This window comes from Euprymna scolopes, chromosome 46 (genome assembly GCF_053919585.1).
Source record: "Euprymna scolopes isolate OS-2025 chromosome 46, ASM5391958v1, whole genome shotgun sequence".
Taxonomy (NCBI): Eukaryota; Metazoa; Mollusca; class Cephalopoda; order Sepiida; family Sepiolidae; genus Euprymna; species Euprymna scolopes.
Window position 1 is genome coordinate 28,361,557 of NC_136527.1, and position 23,901 is coordinate 28,385,457.

Consider the following 23,901-nt stretch of genomic DNA (forward strand, 5'->3'; position numbering starts at 1 on the left):
ACAAAAATAATGAAATGAAAAATAAAACAAAAACAATGAAATAAAAATAAAACAAAAACAATGAAATAAAAAATAAAACAAAAACAATGAAATAAAAAATAAAACAAAAATAATGAAATAAAAAATAAAACAAAAACAATGAATTGAAAAAACAAAAACAATGAAATAAAAAATAAAACAAAAACAATTAAATAAAAATAAAACAAAAACAATGAAATAAAAATAAAACGAAAACAATGAAATAAAAAATAAAACAAAAACAATGAAATGAAAAATAAAACAAAAACAATGAAATAAAAATAAAACAAAAACAATGAAATAAAAATAAAACAAAAACAATTAAATAAAAATAAAACAAAAACAATGAAATAAAAAATAAAACAAAAACAATGAAATAAAAAATAAAACAAAAACAATGAAAGGAAAATAAAACAAAAACAATGAAATAAAACAAAAACGAAATAAAAAATAAAACAAAAACAATGAAATGAAAAATAAAACAAAAACAATGAAATAAAAAATAAAACAAAATCAATGAAATGAAAAATAATACAAAAACAATGAAATAAAAAAAAACAATGAAATAAAAATAAAACAAAAACAATGAAATAAAAAAACACAAATATAAAAAAATAATAAAAACAATAACAATGACATGAAAAATAAAACAATGAAATGAAAAATTAAACAAAACAATTAAATAAAAAATAAAATAAAAACAATTTAAAAAAAGAAAAGAAGAACAATAAAAAACACATAAAATAAAATTAAAAATAAAACAAAAACAAGGAAATAAAAAATAAAACAAAAACAATGAAATAAAAAATAAAACAAAAACAATGAAATAAAAAATAAAACAAAAACAATGAAATGAAAAATAAAACAAAAACAATGAAATAAATAATAAAACAAAAACAATGAAATAAAAAATAAAACAAAAACAATGAAATAAAAATAAAACGAAAACAATGAAATAAAAATAAAACAAAAATAATGAAATAAATAATAAAACAAAAACAATGAAATAAAAAATAAAACAAAAACAATGAAATGAAAAATAAAACAAAAATAATGAAATAAAAAATAAAACAAAAACAATGAAATAAAAATAAAACAAAAACAATGAAATAAAAATAAAAATAAAACAAAAACAATGAAATAAAAAATAAAACAAAAACAATGAAATGAAAAATAAAACAAAAACAATGAAATAAAAATAAAACAAAAACAATGAAATAAAAAATAAAACAAAAACAATGAAATTTAATAAAACAAAAACAATGAAATGAAAAATAAAATAAAAACAATGAAATAAAAAATAAAACAAAAACAATGAAATAAAAAATAAAACAAACACAATGAAATGAAAAATAAAACAAAAACAATGAAATAAAAAATAAAACAAAAATAATGAAATAAAAAATAAAACAAAAATAATGAAATGAAAAATAAAACAAAAACAATGAAATAAAAAAAAACAAAAACAATGAAATAAAAAATAAAACAAAAACAATGAAATAAAAAATAAAACAAAAACAATGAAATAAAAAATAAAACAAAAACAATGAAATAAAAATAAAACAAAAACAATGAAATAAAAATAAAACAAAAACAATGAAATAAAAAATAAAACAAAAACAATGAAATAACAATAAAACAAAAAGAAATGAAATAAAAAATAAAACAAAAACAATGAAATAAAAAATAAAACAAAAACAATGAAATAAAAATAAAACAAAAACAATGAAATAAAAAATAAAACAAAAGCAATGAAATAAAAAATAAAACAAAAACAATGAAATAAAAAATAAAACAAAAACAATGAAATGAAAAAACAAAAACAATGAAATAAAAAATAAAACAAAAACAATGAAATAAAAATAAAACAAAAACAATGAAATTTAATAAAACAAAAACAATGAAATGAAAAATAAAACAAAAACAATGAAATAAAAAATAAAACAAAAACAATGAAATAAAAAATAAAACAAAAACAATGAAATGAAAAATAAAACAAAAACAATGAAATAAAAAATAAAACAAAAACAATGAAATAAAAAATAAAACAAAAATAATGAAATGAAAAATAAAACAAAAACAATGAAATAAAAATAAAACAAAAACAATGAAATAAAAAATAAAACAAAAACAATGAAATAAAAAATAAAACAAAAATAATGAAATAAAAAATAAAACAAAAACAATGAATTGAAAAAACAAAAACAATGAAATAAAAAATAAAACAAAAACAATTAAATAAAAATAAAACAAAAACAATGAAATAAAAATAAAACGAAAACAATGAAATAAAAAATAAAACAAAAACAATGAAATGAAAAATAAAACAAAAACAATGAAATAAAAATAAAACAAAAACAATGAAATAAAAATAAAACAAAAACAATTAAATAAAAATAAAACAAAAACAATGAAATAAAAAATAAAACAAAAACAATGAAATAAAAAATAAAACAAAAACAATGAAAGGAAAATAAAACAAAAACAATGAAATAAAACAAAAACGAAATAAAAAATAAAACAAAAACAATGAAATGAAAAATAAAACAAAAACAATGAAATAAAAAATAAAACAAAATCAATGAAATGAAAAATAATACAAAAACAATGAAATAAAAAAAAACAATGAAATAAAAATAAAACAAAAACAATGAAATAAAAAAACACAAATATAAAAAAATAATAAAAACAATAACAATGACATGAAAAATAAAACAATGAAATGAAAAATTAAACAAAACAATTAAATAAAAAATAAAATAAAAACAATTTAAAAAAAGAAAAGAAGAACAATAAAAAACACATAAAATAAAATTAAAAATAAAACAAAAACAAGGAAATAAAAAGATAAAACAAAAACAATGAAATGAAAAAACAAAAACAATGAAATGAAAAATAAAACAAAAACAATGAAATAAAAATAAAACAAAAACAATGAAATGAAAAATAAAACAAAAACAATGAAATAAAAAATAAAACAAAAACAATGAAATAAAAATAAAACAAAAACAATGAAATAAAAAATAAAACAAAAACAATGAAATAAAAAATAAAACAAAAACAATGAAATAACAATAAAACAAAAACAATGAAATAAAAAATAAAACAAAAACAATGAAATAAATATAAAATAAAAACAAAAACAGTGAAATAAAAAAAATACAAAAACAATGAAATAAAAAATAAAACAAAAACGATGAAATAAAGATAAAACAAAAACAATGAAATAAAAAATAAAACAAAAACAATGAAATGAAAAATAAAACAAAAACAATGAAATGAAAAATTAAGCAAATCTAATAAAATAAAAATAAAACAAAAACAATGAAATGAAAAATAAAACAAAAACAATGAAATAAAAATAAAACAAAAACAATGAAATAAAAAATAAAACAAAAATAATGAGATAAAAAATAAAACAAAAACAATGAAATAAAAAAAATACAAAAACAATGAAATAAAAATAAAACAAAATCAATGAAATAAAAATAAAACAAAGACAATATTATAAAAATAAAACAAAAAGAATGAAATAAAAAATAAAACAAAAACAATAAAATGAAAATTAATTTTTATTATTATTATTATTATTAATATTATTATTATTATTATTATTATTATTATTATTATTATTGTTAAAATTCTATAAATATATTTAAAAAAACGCACTCAGAAAGACACACATTTATTTAAATATATTTTATCAAGTTTAGATTCGTTTTGTTACTTACACTGAAAAGTTTTTTGTAAACAAAAAAATGTTTTTTTAATCCTTAAAACTTTTGTAAATATTTAATATTAAAAATATATTTTGTAAATGTATATATTTTTTGTTTTAAATATTAAATGTTTTGTAAAATCATTTTTTTATTAACTCTTGCTCGCGACAACGGTTGTGTCAAGGTCGAACAACTGGTGTCACTTGAAATGTTCACCAATCTTTGTTCTTCTTCTAATCTTTACTTGATCCTTTTTCTTTTATGAATGATGATGTAAACATATGCGTAAATTTTTTTTTATAATCCTGAAAACAATATGTGTGTGTGTGTGTGTGTGTGTGTGTGTGTGTGTGTGTGTGTGTGTGTTAGGTACGGCCAAAATGAAAGCCGATGCTGAAACTGTATAAACATTTTGACCCCTCCCTTTACTTAAAAAATCATCAAAAATCAGGAAATTAACCAATTTTAATGAAATTTTCAGTATTTATCAAATAATGATCGCGAAATATAATGAACTAATTATTTTTATTTAAATCTTAGTGGAAATGTATTATTTTGTTTGAACAAAAAATGCCTTTACTGAAGTTATTGTCTTCATTAGTAAATAAAAAACGCAAGAAATTTTTGCTTTTTATATATAAATAAAGCATCGTAACTTGTAACAATAAAAATAAAATAAAATATTTTTTACAGGAAAATTACGGAAAAAGCCCCTAACGTCAGTATTAATAAATTATAATTGCAAAATATATTTCTACTTTTTTTTTTAAATTACAGGTTTCGCATAATTTTTATATTCAAGATTTTATAATTTCCTTGCTCGCAAGAATGTGAAACTTTCGGCATAACATAATTTTTATATAATATTGAACAATAATTTTTTTAAAAATTAATTTAAAAACAGGCACATAGAAAAATAATTAAATTAAAAAAAATGGAAAAATTTAGAAAAACGTTCAGAATAGGAATGTACGGATGCATGTCTAGAGAAAAATATTACACCCCTTCCTCCCTTTTAATTACATGATGTCATTTTCACAGTCTTTCGACTGCCTGAAATTTTGGGCCTTTGTACATTCCGTGTTTACAAAATTTTAGTTTGTTGCGTTTTGCGAATGTCAGAATAGCACTCGGTTTTGGGGCTAATTAATTTATGTTTTGTGCAGACAAGGTGTATTTTTATTATTATTATTATTATTTAATTCAATAGCTTAGAACTTTACTAACTATCTTTGAAATAGACCCAGAAAACTACTATTTATCTTTTAAAGGATTTTTACAATGAATTTAACTTCAACATTTAGTAGCTCGCCGTGAAAACTTTTTCATAACATTTTTCCTTTTTTTTTCACGTGTACAAATATGTTTTTCCTTTTGATAATTAAGTTTAATTCTTAATTTTTCAAATACAATTAAAAAAAAGTGTAATTCTTAATTTTTCAAATACAATAAAAAAAGTTTAATTCTTAATTCTTCAAATACAATAAATAAAAAGGGTAGTCGGAACTTACAAAAAAATTACCATAAATCGGCTTTCTATTTTCGTCCGCCCATAATATATATAATATGATGAAAATAATGGAAATAGTATTCCGACAAAATAGAGAAATAAAAAGGAACAACCCGTGTTATGTGTTCAGCAACGTTTCGTCTTCATTTTTTTAAAAATCTCATTCATCCAGAGGAAGTCTCGAAATAAAGACGAAACGTTGATGAACACATAACACGGTTTGTTCCTTTAGATTTCTCTCTGTCCCCCCCACTCTATCTCTGTCCCTCTCTCTTTCTCTCTCTCTCCCTCCCTCCCTCTCTCTTTATATATATATATATATATATATATATATATATATATATATATATATATATATATATATATATATATATATGATTTAAATCCAGGATATTTAAGAAAAATAATAAAAAATGGTATTATTTTTAATAATGATTAATTAATTTTGTCATTATTATTATTACGGATGCGTTGTTTGATTGTGCTAAACTCTAACTTGGCGCAGAGGAGCTGCTGCTGATTCTGCTGCTACTACTACTACTACTACTACTACTAATAATAATAATAATAATAATAATAATAATCACTATTATTTTTTCTTTTTGCACAAACAAGATGTTTTTTTTAATTTAATAACTTAAAACTTTACTTTATTAATTATCTTTATTAATTATAACTAATATTTATATTTCAAGGGATTTTTACAACGAATTTATTTAACTTCTAAATTTAGCTGAAATTGTCAGTTTCATTTGTCAGTTTTTGACGACGCCGTAAAACGTTTTTCAGAATAACTTTTTTTTTTCACGTGTAATTTTTTTTCCATATAGATATTAACTTTAGGCACGTACAATATAATTCTTTTTCAATGTCTTCATTTTTAATGTGTTTGGTAAACTGCACAAGTACCAGATTAACTTTTGGCTTTAATCTTTCAAACACAATAAAAAAAACAACCAGGAAATAAATAAATAAAAACAAGCTAAGGCAGCTTTAAGAACTATCAGTTTCCGTCATTAAATTACATGTGCAACGAATTAGAAAATTAATAAAGATGAAACTTGTAATCTCTTCTCTCTCATGTAAATATTAAAATGTTAAATACAATAATATTAATTTTATCCATGATATTCACCAAATAGATCGGCTTTATTTCGAAATGATTTCTTTTTTTATTTTTCCTCTTCAATTTTGTTTTCTGCGAACTTGCTCTTCCGTTCGTCATCTTGAATGTTAAATTGAGCTTGTAAAGTCAATCAATTTGAAAAATCGTTTCCTTTATAAAAGCAGATAAAGTTAATCGAAAGCAGATTATAAAACAAAAACGTAAGTATTACTACATGAATTTAATATCGATTTTTTCACATTTGCAGAATACGTTAAAATGTAAGGGAAATAACTACATTTACTAAGCGAATAATCCCAATGAAAATGTTGATTTATCGTTTAACATTGTTTCGCTGTCGATTGTTTTTTTTTTTTTTGTTTTCAGTATTGAATTAAACATAAAAAAATTCTTTATCGTTTACGAAAGAAAATAGTAATTTTATAAATTTTAAATATTTTAACTAATATTTTTTTGTTTACTAAAGAAAAAATATAAATCTTAAATGTTTTTCATTGTTTAATGTTTTTTATTTTCATCTTTTTTCAATTTTCTCAGTGGATTATTATCATTAATCTATTATTTTATTTTCAATACTTAAACATAAAAAAAACGATCAATGCCTAGAATCTGACGTAAAGCAAAAAAAAAAAAAAAAAAATCCCCAAAATCTTTACAATGAAAACTTTTATATGATTCAAAAGTGATGCAGAGAATTAGATTTCATGATATGAGGAAATTACTTTTTCCAAAAGTGGAAATTACTTTTTTGAAAAATATAAATTTAATATAAAATGAGCGGTACTAGTGCACTTATTGATCCATGCTGAAATAATAATGTTATTTTTAGAATGTCATTCTTAACATGGGGAGCGGAGGGTGCGTTGTACCTATTCTGTTCTTTAACCTTACAATTTTATAAAAAAAAAAGATATAAAACTTTAATTAAACTCAAAAATTCTATTTTTAAAATAGTGCAGATCAAAAAGTGCACTAGCACCAAATGAGCACCCACTTTCAGGCCACACGATGATAATTTTGGGGGGTGGGGCTGCCTGAAAGCCATTTTAGTAAATTGTTACTTACTTTTTACTTTAACAATCACATGACGATTTCTATAGTTTTTTTGTATGCTGAAAACGAATATCCATTAAACTTTGTCACAAACAAATCGTTTTTCGAATATTATACAATGTAAAGAATTGGCCACCACTGAAAACATAAGGAATTACACTGCTTAATAATAAGAAAACTACTTTGCGGCAAAAATATGCATATGCTTACACATACAGAAATGGTCACCACTGATAACATAAGGAATGACACATATTTGTATGCAGATTTTTCTCTTTTTATGTTCTTTAATGTCCTCGGGCTTTATTGAAATATGAAATTAGAAAAAGAAATTTTATCTCACCTCACTAGGTTCCCATAAAATGGGTGCTCATTTTGCGTTGAATTTATAATGACAAGTGATACCCCACTTTTAATAAAAAAGTACATTTTTCATATGAAAACTACTTCTCTGCACCACTGTTAAAGCATATATTCGTTTTCAGCACCCCGAAAACTTATAAAAGTCGTAATCATAAAAGTTTTCTTGTTTTAGCTTTTTGGATATTTAGTTGTTGTTTTCTCCTTTCTTTAATTAAATGTTTGTATTCTTGTCTAGTGGTTTCAATATGAGGGATCGATGTATTAGAAACTGTGTACATGCATAATTATTCCAAATAGTTTTCTGTTAATTTATTTGGAAATGCAACGATTCAAGTTTATCGCAGCTACCAAGTAATTCCTACCATTTATCTCTACCTGGGAACGTCATTGTCTAAAAAGGTCCACATCTGTATTTTCCTTTTCTGTATAGGCAAGTTTAATAAATATTCTAGCGATCTGTGATCAGTATAGATAAGGAACTTTGCACTTTGCAAATAGTGAGTCGACTTATTAAGGGCGTAGTGTATCGTGTATGATTCTTTTTCTATAGTCGACCAATAACTTTATGTCAGAACAAGTAACTTTTTTATTAGATTTTTAACCTCTTTACACTTCCTCTGATCATATGACAATTTGCGAGAGACATTCCGCAAATACATGATTAGATGCATCTGTGTACAGTCAGTTGTCCTTTTCAGGATCAACATAAGCATAAGTATACCTATATATAACATATAATATATAAGAGTATAAACATATATAACATATAATATATAACAGTATAACCATATATAACATATAATATATAAGAGTATAAACATATATAACATATAATATATAACAGCATAAACATATATAACATATAATATATAACAGTATAAACATATATAACATATAATATATAACAGTATAAACATATATAACATATAATATATGACAGTATAAACATATATGACATATAATATATAACAGTATAAACATATATAACATATAATATATAAGAGTATAAACATATATAACATACAATATATAAGAGTATAAACATATATAACATATAATATATAACAGTATAAACATATATAACATATAATATATAACAGTATAAACATATATAACATATAATATATAAGAGTATAAACATATATAACATATAATATATAACAGTATAACAATATATAACATATTATAAGAGTATAAACATATATAACATATAATATATAACAGTATAAACATATATGACATATAATATATAACAGTATAAACATATATAACATATAATATATAACAGTATTAACATATATGACACATAATATATAACAGTATAACCATATATAACATATAATATATAACAGTATAAACATATATAACACATAATATATAACAGTATAAACATATGTAACATATATATAACAGTATAAACATATATAACATATAATATATAACAGTATAAACATATATAACATATAATATATAACAGTATAACCATATATAACATATAATATATAACAGTATAAACATATATAATATATAACTGAATAACCATATCTGCAAACTTTATTTTTAGGCAAACATCAAAGAGCACACTGTGTTATTCCATTGGAACGTCGCATATTTTCTCGTCAAGCAAAATAATGGTTTTATTGTCTCGGAAATTTTTTTATAAATCCTTGATAATATAACGTGATGTTGATGAAATCTCTTATTGGGTTTCAACAAGTAATACACTATCTCGTCTATTGTCATGGTTTGGCTCTATACCATTTTCACTTACTTTGAACCCCAGATACTGTACTTCTCTCCTAAAATCCCTCACATTTATGGCTTTCAACCTGGAGTTGTGCTTATGTAAACTGGCTTGTACCCTATCTATGTGATCTATGTGACTTTCCACCGTATGTGAGAAAATTAAATAAATAACAAACTCGCAACTATTTATATGATCGTATCTGAGAATCTTAAAGTATCATTCAAATACAGTGATGCATAATCTTGCTGTCCCTGTATAACTATGAACATTAATTCCTGAAAGACCCTGGATGCATTTGCAAGTCTGAGCGGCATCACGTTAAACTGAAATAAACCCTGGTGGCAGGTGAACATAGTTTTCGTTTTATCGTCTTTACTTAATTAAACCTGCCAGTATTCTGATTTTAGATCTAATTTTGAGAAATATTTCCGTCAATAACCAGTAACTGAACTATTGATGAAATGTGGGCATTTCGTCTATTCCCTAAGTCTATCAACTTTTATTGCTTTAGTGATTTTCAGTACTGGAGTCTCTAATGAGTTCATGTTTCCAGTATTGATACGCTTCCCCAGCGTATCGATTCAGCCCCAATAAATCTCTATTCTACTTCAGCAACATATCAACTTCCAACTTGAATTCTTGAGATATTTTTATTCTCTTCAAATTTTTCTTTCTTTTGTTCATCATTCATGGTAATCGCGATAATGTTACCAGTCACACTACACTTAGTTATTTTGCAGACCCTTCTCAAGTATGTATGTAGATGCAGGTGTTTTAATGTAATTTTCTGTGCTAACTGAACTATTTATGAAATATGGGCATCATTTTTCAAAGTGATATACTCGTCAAATATTCTTATTGCTTCTAAATCAAAATACATCCTAACCAATTTTTCTTAAGTTTAATTGTGTAGAGATTCTCTGTAACAAAGAAGTCCTTCGGGATAGGCTAACTTCCTATCCCTAATCTTAATCGAACGAGACATTCTCCAATTAATTGGGACCCATTAGCTGTTCTTAAACTAATGTTTTTACCATATAGTTAGGTCCCTGTATAAGTGCTTTAAAAAATTTTATTACTGATACTTCTGCTCCCCTATCCACCAGAGCTCTATAATTCTTTCCCTGAATTTTTATTGAAAAGGAGTTTGATGCGCCCATTTTTCCAACTATGTGCATAGATGCCCTTGCTCCATTTATTAGGCATCACAGGGATGAAACGCCTCGGTTTCCTTGGATATTCTTCCTGCAGAATCTCTGTATATGGCCCAGCTCGCTACAATAACTAATATCTAATTATCTACCTGCCTATTTACTTCTCTAATTTTATGTACTAGCCCCTTACTCCCTAATTTGTTTCCTCTTTTACATCTCTCTATATCTTTGGGGACTGGCTGACCCATAATCTCAACTAGAATCCACTGTCTCATGTGACAAACCTACATGGGCTTTTCTTTATAGTCCTGCCTTATGTCGAGCCAGATCTTCCATTTAACTTTTGCTATGGCTTTCTGATAGATCTTTTGGCACATGTATCATCACGACAGTCCTTACCTCCCTATCACTGAGCCCCTCTATAAAGAATTTTAGTATATATCTTTTTTCATCTTTTGTGCATCACATGCATATTTATATATGTATATATATATTTTTTTAATATGCATATTTATATATGTATATATATATATATTTTGAGCAAAAACAGGAGGATAAAAAAATCCAAAATATTATTGTTTTGTTTTTTTAATTTTGCTGCACTTCACAGAAAATTTCTTTATCGTGTGTTTATGGTTCGTTCAGCTTCCCTTATTCTTTGTTAGAATAACTGGTCAAAAAATGGCGCCAAACGAAACGGCTGTTTTGCTATCAGTTTTTTGTAAAACTTGTATACTTTGTACGATGTTGATTGCTGACTTATTGTAGGCCCTTTTCTTTAAATATCTAGCCAGTATCAAAACTTTAATTCTCACAATCTATATTATGTAAAGAAACTAGCATGTTTCCTAAAATACCGAGCAAAAGCAATATATACTAACAATATATTAAAATGAGGTAGAAAGTTTAAGAAAAACTCTCCACCAGAGAGCAACACACAAAATCTTTCATGATAGTCAAATCGCTTCTTAATACTGTCCTTATTTAATATGAATAGCAGCTTCTATGCCATATATTGGCAAAAAATTGAAAGAATTTGTAATCTATAAAACATCCGGATAGTATCAAGCTTATGAAAGCATCATGACTAAGAGATTCCATGTAAATGTGGAAAATTGTACAAATGTGAGCCATGTCATTCACTAACAGTAAGGTTAGAAAAACATTGGAGAGATTGAAAAATCAGTTACATCAAAATATGTATGGATGTAAAGGGAAACCCATCTACCCTTATGCAATGAAGTAAAAATTATAAATGGAGATGAACAATAAAGAGTAATCTGGCTTAAAGAAAACATATATATTCTGGGTGATGATGAATTACTAAGCCTAGTATAGTATTTAACAAGGTATGGGAACGATTAATTATAAATAATATAGCAATAAGTAGTGAAAAGTTTCTATATATCCGTATATATGGTGACGCCAAAAAGAAACTCCGCACTTGACATTTTTTCAAAAACTGCAAATTTAACCTTTCTGGTTTATCTAATAAAGTAAATTTCAAATTTAGGCAAAATTGCATGTAACTGTTTAAACAACCTCACACCTCATTTGATTCATATTTTATTCCTCTATAATTTTACTGTTCATATTTGACTTTTAATTGAAGTATTGTAGTGTTCGATAAGGCAAGAACTGCAGCAAAAAATGAGCTTTAACCTAGCTTAAACTATCTACCTTTTAGGCAACGAAGCATCTCTAATCGTAATTGTTGTCGTTGCAGGTTAGACAACGTATACATTTAGTCCATATGCTTCGACTTTCTCCTTGTGATCTCCACCTTTCTGGTTTATCTAATAAAGTAATCGGCATTAATTCTAGGTGCACAGTTGCAAGGTAATAGCGGTAGGGCGTTATTAGTACCAATGGTTCAGGGCCTATATTTCGCTTTCAAGGTCGAATTAATTCGTCAAAGTACATTAATATGATGACTGAACAATTTCTACACTACTTTGGCCGGAATTTGGATGATAATACGATCCTTATGCAGGACAATGCTCCATTCACACAGCTGGTAATGTAAAGATGTTCCTTGAAGAGAATGATATTCCATGTTTGGATTGGCTTGCAGAATCTCCAGACCTCAATTCTATCGAAAGCGTATGACATTACATCAAGCAAGAGAAACACACTGATGAAATTTTACATCTGGAAGAGTTTGGGATAAAAATTGAAGAGAAGTGGCATGCCTTTTCACCAGAGTATTGATACAGACTAATTCAAGGAAAACCCCAAAAATTGCAGCCTGTCAGATTGAAAGAGGGCTGTGCTACAAAATATTAAGTAGTTCATTGTGTTCCTGTTGTATTTATGCTGCTTTAAGGTTCTACAGTTTCATTATAAATAACAATTTTCAATTGCATGGAGTTTCTTTTTACCTTCGTGATTAGAATTTCTTTTAATTGACGCGAACACCATGATATGTCAATTAAAAGTCAAATATTAAAGGTAAAATTATAGAGGAATAAAAGGTTAATCAAATGATGTATAGGTTAATTAGAAGTTATATTTAATTTAGCTTAAAGTTGTAATTTTTGAAAATAAATTACAAGTGCGGACGTATTTGGTTTCAGTGTATATATATATGTAATAAAAAATAGTGTAAACACTTATATATATATATATAAACATACATTATATACTTTATATATATATATATATAATGTATGTGTGTAGGAAAAATAATGATGACAAAATAGTTCCTAAAATTTATACTGCAATGACCCATGGTGCTATGGTTAGAGTACTTAATAAAAATAACTTGTAAGTTAAATAACCTTGAAAGTAAAGTTTCAATTCTCAGTGAAACCGAAAATAAAATTTAAAATTACATAGGATTTTTACTCAGCCATCACTAACAATACGAAATGAGAACAATATTCTGAAGAATCCAAATATGAATAATCAATCCTCATCTCTAAAATGAAGAAATGAGAAAAATTCCGTATAATATTTGTCAATAGAAACAAGTTAATTTTGTTAACTAACCAGCATTGCATAAAACTATACTCATTTTATTTTGAATTTAATTAATAATAAATGTTGTCGACATTTTTATGAAAATACACATAATAAATTCAATTTTTTATTTTTTCAAATTTTTTTAATACTTCCAGAATTTGAAACAATAAAAGAACTCCAGTAATGGGTGAGAAAGACCTTTTTTCATTGGAAACTGAATTTTTTTTAAAATTATTCTCAATTCCTTCATAGAAATGTTCTAAAGTTGAAACTTATCAGCTTATTATCATACACTTAATTCAGTATACTTTTTGTGGAATCAACATGGGAGATAAACCACATTCTTGTGAAGTATGTGGTTCTTCCTTTGCACGGAAGTTAACTTTGTTGAATCATGTAAAAAGACATACAGGAGAAAAACCATATTCTTGTGAAATATGTGGTTCTTCTTTTGCATCGAAGTCATATTTGTTCATTCATATGAAGGCACATACAGGAGAGAAACCATATTCATGTGAAGTATGTAGTTCTTCTTTTGCATGGAAGTCAGGCTTGTTTAGTCATATGAAAAAACATACGGGAGAGAAACCACATTCTTGTGAAGTATGTGGTACTTCTTTTGCATGGAAGTCAAGTTTGTTAGATCATATAAAAACACACACGGGAGAGAAACCATATTCATGTGAAGTATGTGGTTCTGCTTTTGCACAGAAGTCAAATATGTTGACTCATATGAAAACACATACAGCAGATAAACCACATTCCTGTGAAGTATGTAGTTCTTCTTTTGCACAGAAGTCAAGTTTATTAAATCATTTAAAAGCACATATGGGAGTGAAACCACATTCTTTTGAAGTAGGTGGTTCTTCTTTTGCATATAAATCAACTTTCTTGTCTCATATAAAAACACATACGGGAGACAAGCCACATTCTTGTGAAGTATGTGGTTTTTCTTTTGCCTATAAGTCACGTTTGTTGAGTCACATGAAAACACATACGGGAGAGAAACCACATTCTTGTGAAGTATGTAGTTCTTCTTTTGCGCAGAAATCTACTTTGTGGAATCATATTAAAACACATACAGGAGAGAAACCACATTCCTGTGAAGTATGTGGTACTGCTTTTGCACAGAGGTCAAGTTTGTTGACTCATATGAAAACACATACGGGAGAGAAACCACACTCATGTGAAGTATGTAGTTCTTCTTTTGCACAGAAGTCAAATTTTTTGACTCATTTAAAAACACATACGGGAGAGAAACCACATTGTTGTGAAGTATGTGGTTCTTCTTTTGCACAGAAGTCAAATTTGTCGACTCATATGAAAAGACATACAGGACAAAAACTAAATTCTTCTTAAGTATTGGTTCCATTTTTTCACCTACTTCAACCTTTTTCGGTCCTACAGCTACATACCTAGGAAATGGGGTTATTAACTCTGACAAAGGGAGAAAGTTGCAATTCTAGTTGAAGTAAGCGTCACTTATGATGCTGGTCTTAATAGAGCAGAGGGAAGAAAATAACAAAATAAACTTATGTAGGACATGAGAAGGAACTGGAATCTTAAAAAAGTATCAATCATACCAGACATTAAAGGAGCCACCAAGCTAATGAAAAGAATGTCAAAAACTATTTGGCAAATATACCAGATGAACCAAGTGCAAGAGAAATACATCAATAGCACTTAAAGCGATAGTTAGAATCTTAAAAAGATCTCTCGGTTGGAGTAACTGAACTTATCTAATGGGAGAATGTTTGGTATCCGGTAGAATACCCCATCCCAAGCGAAAACAAACTGATAAGAAAATGGGAACAAAAGTTGGACATGTCATACACCACTGACTACGACTCTACGATTCATACATCTAGAAATTTCTATTCTAGTAATTATAGGAGCAATTGAAATTAGACAAAAACTACCTGGCAAATATTCTTGGCGAACCAAGTGCAAGAGAGATTCAATCCATTTCACTAAAACGAGGGATAATTTTAATAAGATCGCTAAGTTGAAATGCATGAAATAAATGGTGAATCCCTGGCATCCAATAGGATGCACCATCACTCGCTTAAATAAAATAAATTTAAAAAAAGAAAACAAATTCCTGTGAAGTCTGTTGTTCTTTACATTTGGTGCAAAAACATACGAAGACAAAATAATCTTAGAACATTTAAATATTTATGTATCTCATATAGAGTTGAAGAGGGAGCCTTACATGGGGGAAAATCTTAAGAAATATTTAAACACAATGCCTAGAAGACTAAACTTGTGCAATTAAGCGATCGCTGGGATAATAACTATCCATAAATGTGCCCTCGGATATGAATTCATATCAGAATAAAACCAAGTGAGGATCTTTTAAAACTAACTAAAGTGTATGGTTAAACTAACAATTTATCAGGTAAATTCGACAGTCTCTTGGCAAAACTTCCAAACCAAACCTTGAAACTCTGTTGTCAAAACTTCCAGCTTCACAACTCAACACTGTTGCCAAACTGACAAGTCTTAAATTTGACACTGTTTTCAAAATGTCCAAATCCACAACACGACAGTCTGTTGTTAAACTTTCAATTCTAAAACTCGACACGCTTTCAAGTTGATTTTCACACGACTACATATGTAGCATTCATTTTTTTTAACTCATCCTTTTTTATTCACCGTTTTCATAGAAATGGCGACATTCTGCATGGCTCTTATGACCACCACCCATGAAACCAACTGGGTGAAACCATTTTAGTTTTTTTGTACTTTTTTGTTTCACAAAGGACCCTTTGGAGCATGCACACCTGCTAGCCAAGTAAGTTTCGATTTTTTCTACAAAGTAAAATAATAAAAACTGAAAATATTTTTGTAATGTAGCTCTTCTGTATTGTTTGATATTTTGTGAATATCTGGCATCTGTTTTTATGAATTTTCTATTTCTATGAAATCAGCTTATATGAGAAATTAGAGCAAGGCATTAAGAATCGAATGTTTGTCATAAAATCAATTTTATAGCATTTGGTTTTATGTTCCATCCACAACGAGAATGTAAATCTTTAAAATCGTTCTTGTTGTGTTGGTATTATTGTGTAAAACATTGTGTACCAAAACTTTGTAAATAACATTCTTTTAAAAACAAAGTTTTTATTCTCCTGTTAATCGTGTTAAAAATTATTGTGTTAAAAATTTTTATTCTTATGTAAATCTTTAAAATCTTTTAAATCATTCTTCTTATATTTGTGTTGGTTTTATTGTGTTAAAAATTATTGTGTTAAAAATTATGTAAATCTTTAAAATCTTTTAAATTATTCTTGTTATATTTGTGTTGGTTTTATTGTGTTAAAAATTATTGTGTTAAAAATTGTGTTAAAAAATTTTATTCTCATGTAAATCTTTTAAAATAACCCGAAATTACACACATGCTTTTATGCTGAGGTCAAGTTTTAACAGATTTTTACTTTTGCTTTTAAATTTTATAAATCTTAATAAAACGTCTATTTTATATAGAGTATTCATGTCTAAATATCTACTTAACTTTTTACCATTGTTTTCATAAAAATGTTTATTCTGCAAAATATTTGAAATACAAGGGACGTTCAATAAATCATGACCCTGACTCACTTCTGTTTGTTTGATCTAGTAGAAATGTTGCATATGCAATGATTTATATCTCTATGGATAATGTGCCAAATGACAACTCTAAGCTAATTGTTCCTGATTTACAAGTGTTTGAAATTAGTTAAACGTAAAATGGAGCCTGTCAAGTGTCATGCAGTGATCAGTTGTCTTATTTGAAATCACACACACCACAGGAACTTTTTGATAAAATTAAAAGAAATGATGTCATATTATATTATTCTTGTAAAATGCTGGCATAGTTAATCCCAATGTCATGACATCTGTAGCAGCACCTAGATCTGGTTGCTATAGTAAATAGTAAGCAATAGTAAGCCATAGAGAAAGCCTATTTGGGAAAGCTAGGTGCTGTATGTTCCACGTCGAGTCATGAAAAAAATATCAAGGTTGGTATCTAGTGGTGCATTAATTCACCTTTCGTCTTTCGTCGACATGCATCTAGAAGCTAACTCTGATTTAGATGGTCTAAGGACAGTGAATAGGTGCAAACAGGCGAGTCAGATGCCACTGGACTGTCAAAGGTAATGGCAACCCACCCATGTATTCTGCCAAGTTAAAATCATGTGATGTCTATAACATTATAATTCATCGTATATAGAGGAATCGGACCAACAACTGAGACTATGGAGAACACTCACCATGATTTTGAAAGGTAATATGTATGTACTGCGTCGTGTCATAAAAATTGTTCAGTTTGGTATCTGGTGTTGCATTAATTCACTGGTAGAGATGCACCTTTTATCTTAGTAAACACATCTAGGAGAAGGTAACTCTGATGTAGATGATCTAAGGACAGTGTACAGGTGATGCATTAGTTCACTAGTAGAGATGCATCTTTCGTCTTAGTAAAGACATGCATCTAGGAGAAGGTAACTCTGATGTAGATGATCTAAGGACAGTGTATAGGTGCAAACAAGCGATTCAAATGCCACTGCATTTTCAAAGGTAATGTCAACCGACCCATATATTCTGCCAAGTTAAAATCGTGTGATGTCTTCAGATGAATCGGACCAACAACTGAAGCCAATGGAGAACACCCACCATGATTTTGAAAGGAAAGCGTTTTCCAGATAATGCAGCTTTATTTCTCAATTTTCGCACTTCTACAAAAGCTATTCAACAATTATAAACTGATTAGCTATTTACAGCCTCGACGTAGATAGTAAATTGTGTAGTAGTTGTAGTTTGTGGGGTCGTTTTATATTTATGTGAATGAATCTTTCTACTTAGAATAAATGTATCTATTATTATCGGGTGAAAATACTTGTGTGAAGTGTAATTCTAAATAAACTTCATTAAATATTAAATCATTTCTTAACCTTTTTCTTTTGTTCGAGGAGCGAAAACGTGAAATAAAGTTAACAAAATGTTAGATATTTTTATTAATTTAATTTTGGATTAAATAGTTTTATTCTGCATTGTTTATTTTTACCACAAACGCACATAATTTAGCATTAAAAAGTTGTTTCTTTTTTCCAATTAATATTTTTACGAAAACCATTGCAAGATTAGTTGGAGAAGAATACATTGTGACGTGCATATTTATTATAAAGGAAATAAATTAAACATTAATGCATATTACGGTCGCCAATTATTAAGGGCTTATTAAAAACTTGAACCGAATGATGAAAATTGAAGAAAACGAAATTTTATAACAAAACATGTTTATATCAACAATTTTATAAGGATATAATAGTTATTTTCAATCAGTAAAGGTTCTTTATTAAAAGTTGTGCATAATATGCACATGTAAGTAATTTTCATAAATGCATAGTTCTTTCTCACTTGTTTCGCCCTAAAGCGAGCAAGTTCTTTGTTTTATAAACGACTTAATTATTGTTCCTGACTTGTCGTGATATCCCTGTGGTTGTTGACCCTCACTTTACCTAAACTAAATGAACAAAAGTTACACATGTAGTAAAAAATAATGAAGATTTGCTGATTTTCGAAGGTTTTATGTAAAGAGAGAATGTTCATGGTAGGAAAGACCAATATCAAATTAACTCATTTCTTAATCGGTTTTTATAGTAAGTCTTAAGGATCGTAACTGAGAGGCACAGACGACCAGACATCTTTTCTGTCTCGATTCTTGATTCAGACTTTCTGGAAACTCTCTTTTATCCTCAAACATGTGAGATACTTATTTTCATATCATGTGACATTTTTCTAGGGAACAAAACTTTCAATTACGTCACCTGCAACATGGCATATTCTCATTTGTCAACAAGTTATACTGAGAAGAAATTAACAAAACCGTTCAGTCATACAGTCCCAATATATATATTTATCTCCTAGTTTATAACAATTGTTGAATGTTAGGAATATTTTGAGTTACCACGTTCTTGTGAGAACTAACTTGCTTTTGGAAATGATTTAATCACCACTACAAAGTATATGTAGGTATTATGCTGGCTTGTTTATTTTGCTATACTCAAATATAGCATGCTCATCCATACACACAAAATGAAATTTAATCACTCTAAGAAAATCCTTGGTAATAATTTTGTGGTGGGATGTGATTCTGTACCATAGGATGCTGCGTTATTGCATAGACAGCAGTCGCTGCAGTGAAATATAGAGAGAGGAGCAGGACTGTTGACGTCACGCATGGATAAAAGTAAGGACAGTAAGACAGAGAGTTGATTGGGATTGACGTGACAGCATGAACAGTAGGAAAAAGAGAGCAGACGACAATGAATTCCCGCCAGCCGGTGACAGTTCTGTCAAGATGAGTCATGTATAATGGAAAGCACAGAAAAAAAAAATGTCAAAAAAAGTTTTAAATTATTTCTTTTATTTGTTTTGCACTTCGATGGGGTCGACAGACGAGAGGAAGAACGAAATGAGAACGTCTTCTATAACATTACAAGTCATCGTATATAGTTAATATATAATTCAAACCTTCTGCACAACAACATACAACATTTGAATTCCATGTAAAATCTGCATTTGTTCATATGCTTAACAAGACAGCAAATTCATTTTACAATCGGAATCTAGTTTTAGAAAAATGAAACAAATGCTGTGATAGAAAAAGAAACACATTCGCCCTCTGACGGCAGCAAGTCTGCAAACACTACGCTGAAATACTATAATAGAATAAGTAAGACACAAAGTCAATTCCTATTCAGAATTAAGCTCTCAAAAATGTCAAATTAATCCAGCTGCAAACAGCCTTCTTAGTACTTCTTGCTATACTTCACACAATAAATAATATAAAATTTGTGATCCAAAATAAATAAATAATGCATGGGATAATGGATTCATGAAGCAAAACATATACTTGGCTTTGGCTTTCGCCGATCGCTTATAATTATTGCTAATATTTTGAGAAACCTCTCCTGTGGAATGCGGACGAGGCTTCCAAGGCATGTTTTATGGTTCAGACGCTTGACAACGTATTTATATACGTTCAAAACACAAGCATGCCCATGTAAAACAAAGTAATAAGTCGATGGCAATATAAAATAATAAAGAACGAAGATCAGACTTTTTACATTCCTCCCATACCAGCAAAAATCGAACTTCACAAAACGTTGCACCCTAATCTGAGATCCCGCAAAGATATAGTCTGTTCCAATTATACACATAGTCTGGTCAGTACTAAACAAGTAGCTATTAAAGTTAAAGGCAATAAACTCAACCACACTTTGTAAGAGCGATGTAATTCTTGCGATAATAGCTTAACAATTACTTAACAGCAACACATAATATACTAAATACATGGGTTGTTTATACGTATACCATAGCAGAAAGATTAGACAGAGTTAATAAGATTTTCACAACCACAACAGGGCACCGAAAATCTGGCTGCGAAAATGAATTTAGGTAATAATGGCACAGATGCACTGTTTTTTTAAAAATAATATTCCTATTATTTTTTAAACAACTTTAATTGTTAATTTTGGAAGTATATTCCATAAAGAAAATAAACAACCCACTTTTAGAAGAGAAATTACGAATTTTGTAAAAATATTTTATTCGCAGTTTTGTGTTAGGACTGTCAAAATTTCACAAAAAAATTCTGATACACCTATCGATGCAATGTTTGCGATAATAGCTTACTTAACAAAAACAAATAATATACTTCGATATTAATCTAAATACATGAGTTACCATAGCAGAATAATTAGACACAGTTTATAGGATTCTCACAACCACAAAAGGGAACCGAAATCTAGCGGTAAATTCCAATATGTTTACGTAATAATGGCACAGATACAATGTAACAAGTGAATTAATAATGAAAATGGCACATGATAAAAATCACACAATAAGTTTATCAACATATAGAATACATAAAGGGAAACATGAGAAGGTTAAAATAAAAAGAAATCAAAAGTAAAAAATGTTAATGCACAAAACATTAAATAGTGGAAATGCTGATTCAGAAAAAAATTTCTCACCTTCGTCCATCTTTCCTAACTTGCATTTCACTTCTGCCCTTGATAACAAAGTGTATTTTTCTCTCCATTTCGTGTGATGCACATTTGCGAATTTGCATACATGCTTTAATGTCTGCTGCTAATATCTTCACATGCCAGCTATCCTACAGCTGCTGATGATTTTTCACACGTGCTTTGTTAACAAACATGAAAACATATACCCATACATACATGTAAATTATATAAACTTAATAGAATCTTATTTAGAAATAAATATTTTATTTTACTTACTCCATTCTTGCTTTAATTTGCTAGAAAAGATAATAATATTTAGTATTACTGAAGAATATATATTAAATAAAGCTTAGTAGAATCTTAAGAAGATTTTTATCGGTTTTGTAATTTCACTATAATATGCAATCAAGTTGAAAAGTTCAATAAAGTTTTCTTCTTTTCATCAACAATCAAGTGTAAAGTCATATGGAATTTTAAGATTTTCATCAGTTTTGTAATTTCACTAGAATAGACATGAGAAAAACGAATGTACATGTATCCAAATTAATCGCAGAGGCATTAGAAAACTACGTTCAGTTTGTAGTGTAAATGGATAAAAACATGTAATGTTACTGAGACTAAACTTCTTTCTGCCGAGGTTATTGTCATAGTATTGGTGATGTTCTTTGCCCTTTCTACACTTTTACTTTGTTGCATTAATTCTTACACAATTACGGTAGTTCCCCAGAACATCTTCTACAAAGTCTGTGAAGTCATTCAAACTGATTTCATGATGCAAGATATGACCGAGTTTGCCAAGTCGTTGTTCAGCTGCAATCCAGGGAACTTGCATTTCTTCTACTTTACAAGTGCTTTCCTCAATCAAGTTTTCTTCATCACTGTTTGTTGCTTTTAGAATAAAATGAATGTACACATATCCAAATTAATAGAATGGACTTTGGAAAACTATGTTCAGTTTGTATTGGAATGGGACTCTAAATTGATGAAAAACATTTAATGCTATAAAGACTAAACTTGTTTCTGCCTCTGCCAAGGTTATTGCTATATTATTGGTGATGTTCTTTGCTCTTTCTACACTTTTACTTTTTGGCATTAATTTTTTGGTAATTACGGTAGTTCCTCAGAACATCTTCCATAAAGTCTATAAAGTCATTCAAACTTATTTCATGATGCAAGATATGACCGAGTTTGCCAAGTCGTTGTTCAGCTGCAATCCAGAGAACTTGTATTTCTTCTACTTTACAAGTGCTTTCCTCAATCAAGTTGAAAAGTTCAATAAAGTTTTCTTGGTCACTGTTGCTTTAAGATGTTCATCAACAATCAAGTTGAAAAGTTCAATAAAGTTTTCTTGGTCACTGTTGCTTTAAGATGTTCATCAACAATCAAGTTGAAAAGTTCAATAAAGTTTTCTTGGTCACTGTTGCTTTAAGATGTTCATCAACAATCAAGTTGAAAAGTTCAATAAAGTTTTCTTGGTCACTGTTGCTTTAAGATGTTCATCAACAATCAAGTTGAAAAGTTCAATAAAGTTTTCTTGGTCATTGTTGCTTTAAGATGTTCATCAACAATCAAGTTGAAAAGTTCAATAAAGTTTTCTTGGTCACTGTTGCTTTAAGATGTTCATCAACAATCAAGTTGAAAAGTTCAATAAAGTTTTCTTGGTCACTGTTGCTTTAAGATGTTTGGAGTGCGAATCTCGCTGTTAACTGGTGAGAAGGAAAGTCTATTGTTGTAGAGAGAGAAAGAGAGTGTGTGTGTATGAGTGTTTCATTCAAACACATCCATTTCATTCAAAAATAACGTGGTCACCATCGTTAATTGCGGGCCAGGATATAAATACCCTAACTCGTGTTCATGTCCGCGCGTGGAAAGAGGAGTGAGTAATGTAGTGGAACGAGAAATGTCAGTCCAGCATGTAAACAGAAAAAGATAGAGGGTTGACATCAGTAAAGCTGTGCGCAAATGTTGGTACTTGTCCACGTGGAAATGTCTTCAGGCCACTAGCTGTGGACGCGAACTTGTCTGGTTGATCGACCAAAGCAAAAGAAAAAAAAAGTGAGACAGTCAATCCAGTTCATGGAGAGAGAAAGCGTATAAAGTGTACATACTGTCTGTTGACTCTTGCCCCACATACAATAGCAGGTGGCGTGAGGTGTGCGGGTGTGCGCACCCCAAAAGGGAGGCGGCTGGTCCGTCGACCTCTCAGCTCGGAAGCCAGATTGAAAAGTAAAA

The 23,901-nt window shown here is 27.8% G+C and overlaps 1 long non-coding RNA gene across 1 annotated transcript in view; it reads left to right on the forward strand.

Moving 5' to 3' along the window:
* LOC145271416 (uncharacterized) overlaps positions 1-13,873 on the forward strand; it is a 51,234-nt gene extending 37,361 nt beyond the window's left edge. Inside the window, exon 2 of the long non-coding RNA XR_013865866.1 lies at positions 13,810-13,873. This is a non-coding gene — a long non-coding RNA (uncharacterized LOC145271416). The remainder of the gene's footprint in view (positions 1-13,809) is intronic.
* The last annotated feature ends 10,028 nt before the right edge of the window (positions 13,874-23,901 follow it).